Source organism: Sus scrofa, unplaced genomic scaffold, assembly GCF_000003025.6.
Source record: "Sus scrofa isolate TJ Tabasco breed Duroc unplaced genomic scaffold, Sscrofa11.1 Contig59, whole genome shotgun sequence".
Taxonomy (NCBI): Eukaryota; Metazoa; Chordata; class Mammalia; order Artiodactyla; family Suidae; genus Sus; species Sus scrofa.
This window is the reverse complement of record NW_018085257.1, coordinates 346,791-361,913: the sequence shown is the minus strand read 5'-3', so window position 1 is coordinate 361,913 and position 15,123 is coordinate 346,791. Positions and strand designations below refer to the sequence as shown.

Below are 15,123 nucleotides of genomic sequence, written 5' to 3'. Positions count from 1 at the left end.
TATTCATAAAACCAAAGAGTGGAAACCACTTAATAAAGCACACAATGCTGAAAATTTTCTGTTAACTGTAGTATCAGTTCAGGACCACAATAAACAAAAGCAAAAACCTAATTAGGGGAAAAATATATTAGGGAAGATGCTTTTGAAAGGTCAAGAGGATAGGAAAGACACCCTCACACAAGCCCCTCCATTCACATAAGGCATAATTCAGTTTCCATGAAGGAAGAGGGTACAAAACCCACCTGTTTGTTCACAAACTGGCCCCTGCAAAAAGAGCCAGCCCCACTGCCCCAGAATGGTAGGAGTCAGTTTTAATAAGCGAGGGAACTTACAAGGCTTGTCTTGGTAGCCAAAATCAGCTCTCCACCCCCACTGGCAGGATCTTGAAAGCTTTTACAGAGGCCTTCAGTGGGTTCAGACTCACATGTTATCCAGATAGTCTCAGCAACACACTGTTGCTTCAAGGCTGCGTCCTCGAAAATGGCTCCAGCCTGGGAATCGAGGGCAGAGTGAACATTTCAAGGACACAGGTGGGGTCAATGCGCCTCCAATCAGCCAAGTCCAACTTGCAGATCAATCAGCAGTCACCTCATCTCTGTCCTCTCCATGACCTCTCCAGGTGTAACTGAACAGGACCCCAGGGGTCATCCTGGAAAGGCTCCCCTCCAGGACTCCACCCCATGTCCTCAGCCTGCTGCTGGTTTGTAGACAAAGGTTATCCTCCTAGGCCTTCCCTGAGTTCCAAAGAATACATTTAATCAGATACGTGAGAGAAATACATAAAGAAAGGGAAACAATCAAGCAGACAAAAAAATAAAAATAAAAGTATCATTTAGCCACGAAACAAGCCAAGGACTTTTAGAACCTCCTCAAGGGCTAAAGGGAATATTCTGAGCTATCCCTTGAGCTGTTTGGCAGACACTGAAACCCCTACCAGATGGGAAAAGTTAACTGCTGGCTAACCACAAGCACGTGGACCAGTTGGAACCCAAAGCCTGATGATGTTGACTCCTGATTACCTCACCACAATCAGTCTGAGGAATGACTGCCAGCTGGCCCTGAACCTGCAACCTCTCCCTCCCTCTGTCTTTAAAAGCATTTCCCTAAAAGCCATCATGTATTGTTTTGCTTTTAGGGCCACACCTGTGTCATATGGGGTCAAATGGGAGCTGTAGACTCTGGCCTATGCCAGAGCCACTGAAATGCATGATCCAAGCTGCATCTGTGACCTACAGCACAGTTCACATCAACACTGGATCCTTTAACAACTGAGCAAGGCCAGGGAGTGAACCTGAGTCCTTGTGGTTACTAGTTAGATTCATTTCCACTGAGCCATGATGGGAACTCCCCAGACACTGGGTTTTTTGAGAATTAGCCACCTTGGTGCCCTGAAACAAATGCTGCCCTTTCCTTCATGGCAACCCAGTGTCAAGAGAGGCATTACTTCCCACAGGTGAACAGACCAAAATTTGGCTTGGTGACAGCAACACTCTGGTGACCAGCTCCAATGATCTCACTTGTCTCCTCTTCTGCAATGTGCCTGAATGGCCAGCAAGGGTGTCACTGGCTCAGAGGTGGCTCATTTGGTGGCTATCTGCTGCATTTGGAGGCAGGTATCACAGTAACAGTGTAGGTCTTGCATGAAAAACCACAGTTTAGGATAATGATTTCCAAATAAGTAACACATTTTCCACCACAAGCCCATGGTCTGAATCACTTATAAAGTCCCCTAGGCTGGGGACTCAGGATATCACTTGTTCCCTCATGTATTTAATAAAATGATACATTCATAGACTCATCAGTATGAACACACAACCCTCCAGATAACGGCACAAGCACCTCCTTGCAAGGCAGTGATAATGTTGTCTGGGCCATCTTTTATTTTTTATTTTTAATTTTTTTTAGGGCTGCAGGCCAGGAAAATGCCACAGCACTGACAAAGCCAGTTGGTTAACCCAGGAACCACCAAGGAACTCCCAGGTCTACAGTTTGATGGGTTGTCTGTATACAGTGATTGACATAAAAAGAATACTCATGCCTAATGTTATTGATTATGTGTGCTCTAGGCCAGAATTCTGGATCAGTACATGTAATATCAAATGTATCAATAGTGGTCTTAAAGAGAAAGACAAAACCACATGATATCACTTATATGTGGAACCTAAAATACGACATAAATGAACTGTCTACAAAAGAGAAACAGACTCACAGACATAGAGAACAGACTTTTGGTTGCCAAGGAGGAGTGGGTGGAGGAGAGATGGATTGGAGTTTGGGATCAGCAGATGCAAACAATTACAAATAAAATAGAGCATGTTCAATATCCTGTGATAAACTTATGAAAAAATGAGTATGTTCAATATCCTGTGATAAACTTATGAAAAAAAGTGTATATATGTAAAACTGAATCACATTGATGTGCAACAGAAATGAACACAACATCAGAGTTCCCATTGTAGCTCAGCAGGTTATGAACACAACTAGTATTGATAAGGATTCAGGCTCAATTCCTGGCCTTGCACAGTGGCTTAAGGATCTGGCATTGCTGTGGCTGTGGTGTAGGCTGTCAGCTAGAGCTCAGATAAGAGCCCTGACCTAGGAACTTCCATATGCCACATATGCCACAGGTGTGGGTGTAAAAAGATAAAAAAAAAAAAAAAAAAAAGAAAGCAGCTAGGTGTTCCAGGCAAAAGAAAAATGTAAAGTGTTAGGAAGAATTTGTGTTGTGTAAATGGTCATAAAGCACAAGAAAAACACGGAGTCCCAAAATGGATTGGAGTCTGGGGTGGGGGCAGGGAGAATGGATGGGGGAAAGGAGCCAAGGGGAGCCTCTAAACAAGCTGCATAACTGTTTTCCCCACACAGAGCCTGGGGACCCAGACACAATTTTCCAACCTCCACAGGCTACAAAGTATGCATCATCCTGGGCATTCCCCTGCCAAGAGCTGTCATGGAGTCACCAAAGGCTGTGGAGAGGGAGTACCCATGGAGTTTAAGACAGCAGAGGGGGGAGGAGGGTCAGAAGGCAAATAGAGACCTTCCCCTCAAGGTGCAAGGAGAATGCAAGTCCCCCAATTCCTACATCTGGGGTGGAGCATGTCCCTGCCACCTCCCCCTGCCATCATCACCCCATGGCTGGACTGAAGCTGCTCTGTGGGAAGAACGCTTCACCCACCTCCAGCTTCTAGGAATGTCCTACCAATGCCCTAACCCTGCACCATCACAGTGACAGCAGCCTGAGACATATCCAATGTCTGTGTGCTGAGGGTGAAAGAGCTAAGAACAGAGGCTCCTTAGGAAATTGGGAGGCATACCCTGATAAATACCAGAAGTCCAGCCTCACCACACTGAAAAGTGTTCATGAGTATAGTGGGGCCTGGGAAGAGAAGAGGAGTCAAAACAAAGTCATAAGCAGAGAGAAAGGAGCTAGCAGGAGGAGGCTGAGAACCATCCAGCTTGCTAGAATCTTAAGATGTCAGAGGCAGGAGACATCTTGGTAGGTTAAGAACCCACCACAGAGTTCATGAGGATGTGGGTTTGATCCCTGGCCTCACACAGTGGTTAAGGATCCGGCATTGCCATGACCTGAAGCATAGGTCACAGATGCAGCTCAGACTGGTGTTACTGTGGCTATGGTACAGGCCAGCAGCTACAGCTCTGATTCAACCCCTAGCCTGGGAACTTCAATATACTGCAGGTGAAACCTTAAAATGTTAAAAAAAAAAGGGGAAATAAATATGTCAGAACATGGAATACTGTCCAATACAACCTATGCTCTGAATACCCCAAGAGTGATATTCAAACCAGCAGCATCAGTGTCTCCTAGGTGTTTGTTAGAAATGCAGAATCTTAGGTCCCTCGCCACCTTCTGAGGCAGAATCTGCATTTAACAAGCTCCCTAGGTGCATTAAAGATTGAGAAGCTCTGACACTCCGGGGTCCCAAATCAAGCTACATATCAGAATCACCTGGAATATTTTCTTACAAGTACAGTTTTCTGAGCCTTTCTCTAGATGAATTGAATCAGAGTTTTTGACCACTGTGTAGAGCCATACAGCTTTTCACAAAACTCCACCAGTAACTCCAGTGACAGAGGTCCATAGAATAGACTGGAAACCCCTGATCTGGCCCAGTCAGCTTCACCAAAAATGAAGGACTGAGGCAGGACAGTGGCAATGCTAACTTGGCAATCTTTAAGGAGATCTCATTAGGGTCTCTGCCTAGAGACAAAGAAAATTGGATTTGGTGCCAGATCTGAGTTCAAGCCCCAACTCTATACCTTCATAGCTGTGTGTCTTATCTCCTTCTTTCTATGGAATTCCATCTCTTTCCTGCAAGGAATAAAATGAATGACCCTGAATGTCAGGATTACTCCCCATGGGCAGTAAGGCAACAGAGAGAAATTAATAAAGAATTCACTCTGTGTTTTCTGAACATACACACACTCCATAGTAACTGCTTAACTAATGTTTTGGGATCCTTGCACCCCAAAATTCAAAGCAATTTCAAAGCCTTGAAGTATAATAGTCCCCATTTTACAAATGCCCCTTACTTTGTCATGGTAAGTAGTGTTTGCTCCATGTGAACAGATGGAAACACACAAGGGCTTTGCTTCCAGCTGGGTTCTGGATGCAGAACTTCAGCTGGCAAGCTGATTTTATTTGTGGAAAACATGTGGTTCAGTGGATCTGGAGGTCCACAGCTTTCTACCCCCAGACACTGTCTGACTCTAGCAATGATCCCCACCAAGGAGGAGAAGAAGACACCTAAAATTCTTTTTTTCTAAAATTCTGTATATGAAGAGTAGAGGAATGAATTGTGCATGGTCCCAAATGTTCAGTTAGGTGGGGGAACATCACTTAGGTATTCTGAAATGATGAAGCAGGGTTATAATAGAGAGAACCCAGTGAGTGAGGCTTCAGAATGAGAGGTTGGGTGGCTGGATGTTCAGATAAAGTCTCCTTGGAAAACATGATGATTTCTGCACTGAGTCTTAAAAGATAAGAAGGCAGTTTCTGGTAGCCTAGAAGTTAAGGATTCAGTGCTGCCACTGCTTTGTCTCAAGTTACTACTGTGCCTGGTTCTCCTGGACAGGGAACTTCTGCATTCCACAGATGGGGCCAAAAAAGGAAAAACAGAGAAGAAGCATTGGCTATGAATATGGAGATGAGGCAAAGCTGATGAAATCCTTTGAGATGTCCTGAGGCCCTTTAAACTAGGACCCCATCTCTGGTTGGTGCAACCAGCAGTACATTTGATGTACAAAGAAAACCATATATATTTTGTGCTTTTTCCTCAATGTATATATTTTTCCACAAATTAGGTTTTTATCTCAATGTGTTTATGAGATTTCTCCACATTGATACATAGACATTGAATCCACATTTAACTCCCATAAGCCTATAGACAAACATTTAGGTTTGGCTAGTGTTTGGCCATTACAAACAGTCCAAGACTGCAGGCAACCTTGTGCACATCTCCAGTTGTGTACATGTGGGAGACTTTTCAAAACACCAAGAAGTGGAGTTAAAAGCTATTATGTACTTAATATGTCACCACCCCCCAAATTCATATGTTGAAGCCCTAACCCCCAATGTGATGGTATCTGGAAGTGGGGCTTTGGGAGGTAATTAGGTTTAGATATGATCAGAAGAGTGGGGGCCTCATGATGGAATTCATGGAAGAAGAGTTTAGACAGCCTGCTCTCTGTCTCTCTCCTCATATGAGATAAAGTCAGAAGGCAGCCATCAGAAAGGCTGAAATTGGGTCCTAATCAGACTCCAACCATACTGAAACCCTGATCTTGGTTTCCAAGCCTCCAGAACTACAAGAAATAAATATCTGTTGCTTAATCCACCCAGTCTGTGGTACATTCTGACAGAAGCCCAAGCAGCCTAAGACATAGGGTATGTACGGTTGTGGGCAGTTCATTGCTAAACTGTCCTTCAAATTTCTCAGTTTACATTCTACCATTACAACTTCACTAACATGTGATATAATCAATTTTTGGTCTATTTTTAGGGCTGTACCCATAGCATATGGAAGTTCCCAGGTTAGGTGTTGAATCAGAAATACAGTAGCCACTCTACACCACAGCCAAAGCAACATGGGATCCAAGCTGTGTCTGTGCCTTACACACAGCTCAAGGCAAGACCAGATCCTTAACCCAGTGAGGGATGCCAGGGATCAAACATGAGTCCTCATGGATACTAGTTGGATTTGTTACCTCTAAGCCATGATGGGAGCTCGATATAATCAATTTTTTTTATCCAAACTGCTCTGGAGGAAGATTCATCATTCTCACCAGCCACAGGTAAGGTCCCAAACACTTAAACTAGTCTGTTTTTTTGTCCAAAATCACATCATATGGAAGTTCCCAGGCCAGGGATCCAACCTGTGCCACAGCAGTGACCTGAGCCAAAGCAGTGACAACACCAGGTTCTTAACACTTTGAGCCACCAAGGGACTCCTAATTTACACTTAAGGGAAGGAGAAAGAGCATTTACTCTGCTACAGGTGCTGCACATTGCTTTCCTCCACCAGAGATATTACATCTCCCACTTTACAATAAGAAAAGAGCCTGTGGAAGGTGAAGTGACCTGCCCTAAGTCACACTCCAGAAAGTGTTGGAACCCAGACTTAAAGCCAAGTCTGAATGCTATTAGTGTCCACATTCTTTTCACTTTCATATATTCAATTAATACTTACTGAGCACTGATTACATACCAGACACTAGAGGGACAAAATAAATCACAAGGCCATACCTAGCACAGAGAAGATCTCAATAAACATTTGTTGAATGAATATTGAACCAAAGAGCTCAAAGCCCACAGGACAGTCACATAAGTAATATGTGCAACAGAATGAGGAAACACTGTGATAGACATAAGTTCCAGTGCAGCCAGCACAGTGAAGGGAGAAGATTACTTTCCTCTGATTCATTTGCAGGAAGGCTTTACATCCAAAATATTTTTTTGTAAAACACAAAAAGAGGAAATGGGTTCTAGGCAAAAGCAACAAGTGAAAAAGCACAGGAGTATGAAGCAACAGTATATTTTCTGGAAACTACAGTACCTCTGGTTGCCATCAAGTAGCTTCCTTCAAGGATCAAGGCAAGACATATAGCTCAATTCATTTCAATTAACTTACCCTTCATGAAAAGCCTGCTGTGTGCCAGACTTTGTGTGAGATGCTTTACATGCATTATCTCATCGAATCCTTGCAGATTTTTTTCCCTCATTAAACACATGAGAAAATTGAAGCTTGGAGAGAAGATTCCAGTCCTGGAATACTTTCAAATCTATTCTTTCCCCTCCTGGTCATATCCCCCAGATGCCAGCCACTGCTGCACTATCCCTTCCCAGCTCTTACTCCAATGGGAGGTGTCTTCCCAACGAAATTCAAGTCTCCTAGCTAGTTACTTTTTCTATCAGGAGACTCTGAACATTTCATTGCCTCTTTTCCTCCTTGGAAAACTGGAGAGGAGAAGGCACATAGAATCATGAGGTTTGGGAGTTCCCTTGTGGCTCAGCAAATTTAAAGACCCAACATAGTCTCCATGAAGATGCAGGTTTGATCCCTCTCCTTGCTCTTTGTGTTAAGGATCCAGCTTTGCCACAGTTGAGGCAAAGATCACAGATGCAGCTTGGACCTGGTGTTGCCACGGCTGTGGCATAGGCACCAGCTGCAGCTTAGATTAACTTTCTAGCCAGGAAACTTCTGTATGCACAGGTGTGCTGCAAAAAGTTAAAAAAAAAAAAGAATCATGAGGTTTTCAATCCTAGGCTAGACACTAACTACTACTCTACTCGTCATTCATTCATTTAACAAATTCAGTCAGTTGTGGGTTTAGTTCCAGACAAATGAAATATAGCAACACAGTAACTCATACCAATGTTTTGACTTCCCAGTCATTTAAAATTACCTTTATGCTATCCTGCAGTCTCTTAAGTGTGCACGAATATCATTCCTAAAAAAAGCAATGTATGTGCCTTAACTTTAAAGTACTTCATGGCTGGAGTTCCCGTCATGGCACAGCAGAAACAAATCCAACTAGGACCATAAGGTTGCAGGTTTGATCCATGGCCTTGATCAGTGGGTTAAGGATCCAGAGTTGCCATGAGCTGTGGTATAGGTCACAGGCACAGCTCAGATCTGATATGGCTGTGGCGTAGGCCAGCAACTGTAGCTGCAGTTTGACCCCTATCCTGAGAAACTCCATATGCCATGGATGTGGCTCTAAAAAGCAAAAAGATAAAATAAATAAATAAATAAAATTCTTCATTGCTAAAAAAAAAAAAAATGCTAACCATCATCTAAGCCTTTTGGGAATCAATGAAGGTGGTTCATCAGAGATCACCAATAACAAAGATAATAACAATGAAAAAGTGTGAAGTAGTGTGAGAATTACCAAAAGAGGACACAGAGACTCAAAGAAAGCAAATGCTTTGGGAACAATGGTGCCACACTGAAGGGGACCTAAATAGCACAGGGAACTCTACTCAATACTCCATGATAATCTCTATTGGAAAAGAATCTGAAAAGGAGTGGATGTGTATATATGTATAACTGAATCCCTTTGTTGTGTAGCAGAAATCAACTATACTTCAATAAAACTTTCTTAAAATTAAATATAAAAAAGAAAAAATGGTGCCACAAACTTTTAATTTGCAAAAAAATGCTCTATCTGTAAAGCATGATAAAGCAAAATTAAATAAAGCAAAGTGCAATAAAACAATTGAGCATTTACTATGTGCCAGGCTATGTTCTCAGGACTGTGATATGAAATTAAGACAGGCAAGATTTCCTCCCTCATGAAGCTTAAATGGCAGCGACTTCTCGGCATTAGAAACAAAGGTTCTGAGAGGCGATATGGCTTGTCTAAGGTCACACAACAATTTTGTTTTCAGGTAGGACAAACACCCAAGTCCTGATACCAGTACAAAGTGCTTTCTCCCCCATGATGGTCATGACCTTTCCCTTACTCCCTCTGCTTTGTCTCTCCTCAGTTTATGTTCAGCTGAATGAGGCCAGAGAATTTCAACTGGACCAGGGGTGCCCTAAATTCATCCTCCTGGGCGTCACAGATCTCTGGGACCTGTGAGACACCTTCTCCCTGGTCTTCCTGCTCCTCTATGTGGTGAGCTCCTGGGAAACATGGGCAGGATGCTGCTGATCTACGTGGATGCCCACCTGCACAAATCCATGTACTTCTTCCTGGCCAACCTCTCCCTGCTGGACACCTGCTATTCTCAGCCATTGGCCCCAAGATGCTGGTGGACCTGCTGCTGCCACTTTCCACCATCCCCTACACAGCCTATGCCCTATAGATATTTGTGTTTGTTGGGATGGCAGATTTCAAGTGTTGCCTGTTGGCAGCCATGGTCTATGACCATTATGTGGCAATTGAAAACCCCTTCTCTACACCACAACATGTTACCACATTTGTGTCTGGCCTCACTGGGAGCATCAGGCCTGGGAGGGGCAGTGAGTGCCATGGTCCACTTTACCTTCACCTTCTTCCTGAGCTTCTGTGCCTCCTAGGAGGTGAACATCTTCTTGTGCGATATCCTCCACTGTTGGCCATCTCTTGCAATCACAGCAGTCTCAATGAACTACTGCTTTTTGCTATCTGCAGCTTCATCCAAATAGCCAAGGTGTTGGATATCAGTGTCCTATGGGTTCATTGCCAGTGCTGTGATATGCATGTGGTCAGACCATGTCTTCTGGTGAGCAGCCTCTACCTGTGGCTCCTACCTCACAGCTATGGCCATGCTGTCCGGGACACTCACTTTCATGTACCTGCATTCCAGCTCCAGCTATGCCCTGGACAGCAACAAGATGGCATCTCTGCTCTACCCACTTTCCATATCAACCTTCCACCTACTCATCTGAAGCCTTAACAACATAGAGGTCAAGGAGGCACTCAGAAGGTCCCAGAGCTGGTGCTGTTATCCGTGGCAGGTGCACAGGTCAGAGGTCCAGGCAGGTTGGTTAGGACTGATCCTGAAGAAATGAGGATGCCCTTCCTGGCCCCTGTCATTATGGATAAAGGATGGATGGTCCTCTGGCTGGGTGTCTTATATTGTTGAGTGGCTGCAAAGGGGAGAAACGGAAGCTTACAGACAGGTGGAAGGAACCTGGAGTATTCTAGACCTAGCAACATAACCAAGATTAATTTGCTGTTAAACTACCTTAGAGTCAGTAATGTTCAAAAAACACACGTTCCTGCTTGTTTCCAGGTGCGATACTCAGTTTACCTGCCATTTGTACTATTCTTCTTTTCTTTTCCTTTTTTTCTTTTATTTTTGGCACCTCCACTGCATACACAAGTTCCCACAACAGGGGTACAACCTCCACCTTTACAGAGACAACCCCAGATCCTTAACCCACTGCACTGCAAGGGAACTCCTGCTACTTGTACTTCTAAGAGGCTGATTCCAAGATATACTAGGTAAGATCTTCGTGGCCTCAATTGCCTGCAGATTTTTGCTCTGTGGTAAATGTCAAGGACCCCAAAAGAGGATCCTCAGACCCTCTCATATCAAAGAGTGGGACAGAATTTGGTGAGGCAAATATCCCTATTAGGCTACATATTCCACCTTTCATGATACTAAGCAGCAACAAAACACACATAAACTCAGTCTGAAAATTGTAACATTTGGATTAGAATTTGATCAAGGGTAGATTAGTTCAGGGCTCTGGTAGGAGTTAGAGAAGAGTCAAAATTTTGGTTATAGTTAGAATAGGTTTAGGATATTGGCCCAAGAACGGGATTGCTGATTCATATGGTAGTTCTACGTATAGTTTCCTAAGGTACTTCCACACTGTTCTCAATAGTGGTTGCACCAGCTTACATTCCCGCCAACATTGCAGGAGGTTTCTTTTTTCTACACACCCCCTCCAGCATTTGTTATTTGTGGACTTAGTAATGATGGCCATTCTAACTGGTGTGAGGCAAAACTGTCCTTAAAAAGACACATGCTCCCGTATGTTAACTGAAACACTATTCACAATATCCAAGACATGGAACAACCCAAATGACCACTGACCGATGATTGGATTAGGAAGATGTGGTATACATACACAATGGAATACTAATCAGCCATAAAAAGGAAACAAATAATGCAATTTACAGCAACATGGATGGAACTAGAGACTCATACTGAGTGAAGTAATTCAGAAGGAGAAAGACAAATACCATATGGTATCGCTTATATGTGGAATCTAATATACAGCACAAATTAACCTTTCCACAGAAAAGGAAATCATGGACTACCTGTCATAGGCCATTGAGGTGAGAAGGATATTGTCTAGATCAGTAAAAACATGAAAAAATATATCTGTGCTATGCAAGCAGCATAGGGGATGGATTTGTACTCAGTGTGCATGTCCATCAGCATCTTTGAGACAGTGAAAGAGAAAAAGGAGATGTTTGTGAGGGCCAAGTGGCTGAGCAAGAAGTACATGGGGGTGTGGATGTGAGGGTCCAGCCTGATAAGCAGGATGATGAGCATATTCCCCAGCACTGTGGTCAGGTAACATGCCCAGGAATAGGGCAAAGAACATGCCCTTCTGTTCTAGATGGATGGGGAGGCCCTGGAGGAGGAACTCAGACACTCAGGTGTGGTTCTCCCTCCTCATGCTGTTCTTGCCTCAGCTGGGAATTGGTGAAAGTGGTAAATGTCAATGAACATACCATAATATTATAATCATTTTGTTTGTACTATGGAAAGTCTCAATTTTGGCTACATTGCTCTTTATTTCTCTTAATTCTTGGTGAATTAATCAGTCTTTCATATTCTGGCCTCAATAATACTTCAAACCCTCACATTAACCTAGTTTTATTCCCAATGAAACCAATGGACATTTATTCTTCATTCAATAAAAAATTATTGCACAACAGCTTTCTCCCATACTGAGTACACGAGTCAATAAGAACTGAGAAATCTCTCTGTTCATATTTACATCTTTGCATCAAGAGAATTTTAAACTTCTGTAATGTTCTAAAATAAAAATATGAAAAGGACACCAGATAAGAGTAATCAGTCATTCATTTCTTCTTAAAAAAAGATATCAAACTCCTTACATAAGAAAATAATTACTAAATTTATGTCATGGGCTTTCAGGGTCTTAGCAGCATCCTACATGTTTTGAGTCACTTCAAATCCCCTGTTATAAAGTTGCCCAATCCAGGCTTCCAAGCCAATGTCAGTAGTTCCAGGCACTGTGTTTCACAAGCACTTTCAAATTATATCTTCACAATAGTGCTAATAAATATTCTTACACATATTTTAAGCATATGTTAAGAAGAAAACAAAATTATACATTATTTAAATGTGCAAAAATATACACAATTAAGTGCATCAGCTGGAATCACAACACAGGTCTGTTTGACCAAGATCTGTGCTTTTAACCACTCGGCATGGAAAATATATCCTCAGTAGTTAAAATATCTATAGAAGCTGCATTATGTCTGCTACCTTTCTCCAAAATGTTCCTAACTCCCTCTAAGAAAAATTTATGACTCCTGTTTATATATCATACAAAGTATTTTCACATGTTTTAACCTCTCAAAGCAATAATTATACTTTAGTACTGCTGGTACACAAGGTGAATCTTAAATCTTCATTTTATAATGTGAAAGTGTGGCTAAGAGATAAATTACTTACCTCAAGTGACTTGGCTTTTTGATGGTTGTTTCCAGTTTACTATTCTTTAGAAGTTAGGTTAGAGGTAAGGATTACTAACCACAGAACCCTGAAGAAGGACTCAAGACAGACATTCTCACTCAGTATAGCATCAGGACAGCCAGTACCTCTCAGAGACTGAAATTTAGGAACCGACCTGACTCCATGTTGACTTGTTTTTTGTATGTTCACCCTTGTAATCTATTCCTTTTGCTACAAGTGAGGAATGTTGCCTCTATCCTGAATTATACAGAAGAATCTGTTCGCAAGCCTTTGATCTTTAGAGGTGTGACACTTTCCCATTCATATGGACATAAAAATTTGGAGAACTAAGAATAACACTTGCCTCTTTGGAAGTTTATAGGAGCATTGTGACCTGACCTATATGTACAGCTATAAGAAGAAAAGATTCCAACACCAAGAAGTTTTCAGAAACCACCCATGTGCTTACCCCCTTTAAGAGAAGAGAAGCCTGAATTCTAACTCAGGGAAGATGGTTCTTTGGGACACAATCTTCTCCATCTGCTGGCTTTCCAAATATATTCACTATTCTTGTGCCAACAAATGGTCTCTCAATTTACCTGCCTCTCATGAAGCAAGCAATGCAAGTTTGGACAGAGTAACAGAACCAGGATCTTGCTTGGGTCACTGGTTATTTCAGTTCTTGGCCACCAAGGGAGATAATGATGACTATTTATAGAGGCACGGCTATTCCCTGACATACACTGTGTTAGTCCTCACAGAGAAACTGGAAGAGAACAAGATGACTGGAAGTAACACATATCCTTGATTCAGCTAGGACATTGTGAAGGAGGCAGCTGGGCCATGAACCCTGGAAGATAGGTCAGACTGTGACCTTGGAGATTGAGAAGGAAACTTTGGATGGACCTGTTTTCTCAGACTTCTACATGCCCTTCCCCAGACCAGAATGAAAGAGAAACCTCCATTATGGAAACATGGAGATTGGAGCAAGATAATAAAAATACCTCCTTTATACTGAGTACCAGTTATGTGTCAGGCTTCATGCTGAATAATTTGTATGCTTTTCTCACTTATTCCTCAAAATAAAACTGTAATTTAGGAAGAGTAACTTCCTCTGCACCTGTGAGGACCCGTGACCCTCAGATAATTGAAGTCACTTCCTAAGATCACAAAAACATTTAAGGAGCAGCCTGAGGATTGGGCCCCAGTCTGACACAGTGCAGACACGAAGCTCATATCCATTAGTACACAGCACTTATGCAGGGGTGTAAATGAGTGTTAACCTACTCACCAATGCAGTGATGCAGCCACTGCTGAAAGATAGTTGGAGGATTATTTGGGCTCATGGGCATTAAAGCAAATGTCCTAAGACTTGTGTGTGAAACACACACTAATGTGCACACTTAAATTACTGATTTGTAATTTCTCACCACCTGTGATCTATAGGACAGTAACCATAGCTCATGGCTAAGTTACTCAAAGATTCACAAAAATAAATTCCTAAATAAGATACAAGATGGTACACATAAAATAATCCACATAACTATGAATAAACAACTCCTGTATAACCTCAACAAACATAAAACCACCAAGGACACAAAATGCACATATCAGATGTATGAACTCAGACTCTGAATAGAGATTGATACATGAAAACACACATTAACCAGTAAACATGAAGGTTTGCCAGAAACTTTTCCAGGAAAACATAGATGAAATAGATTGTGTCCTTGGGCTCAAACTCAGAAGACCTGGGTCTCGGCTATGCTTCTCATTAACTGTTGGCCCTGAGGAACATAACTATCTTATCAGTCCTGCATGATGATGGGGGTTTCTGGGCTCCTTCTGAGCTATACCTGGGCTCTGGGTTCAAATACCTTCTACTTCATTCTGTAACCTGAATGAAGACCAGTCCAGAAGACCCAGGATCCAATAAAAAGAGCAAATCTCAATGGCCTGAGGACCTGACAGTCCAGAAGACCCAGGATCCAAAGAAAAAGAGCAAATCTCGATGGCCTGAGGACCTTACAGACTCTCATATCAGTTCTCAGCTTGAACAATATATGCAAGGAGATCTTTTCTCCATCTGATAAAGACCCTGGAGGGAATCCAGCACCAGCCCTGACTAGAGAAGGAGTCCACTGGGCAATTGCCCAACTTCCTGCTGCCCCTTTGGGAAGGAGGATTATTAGGGTCCACAGGGGCTTAGTTGGACCTAGATTCACAGAAGATAGTGTCCCTGCTATCAGTGGTACCTTCGGCTTCTGGTCAAGTCTCTGGTGAGAAATTGGAGTTCCTCCATTCCCCGTGTCCTCAGTTTCATATGCACAGATTCTCCCAATGGTGGTGTATATCACAGGCAGTGGAAAGGCTTCTTCAAGTTCCCCAACAGTGACACAGTCTTTCATTGCAACACAAAGCCCCTTAAAATGTGCACATCTCCACACTCCTCT

The 15,123-nt window shown here is 42.7% G+C and overlaps 1 pseudogene; it reads left to right on the top strand.

The window, feature by feature from the left end:
- The first annotated feature begins 9,155 nt into the window (after positions 1-9,155).
- On the top strand, positions 9,156-9,893 carry LOC102163643 (annotated as a pseudogene).
- Positions 9,894-15,123: the final 5,230 nt, after the last annotated feature.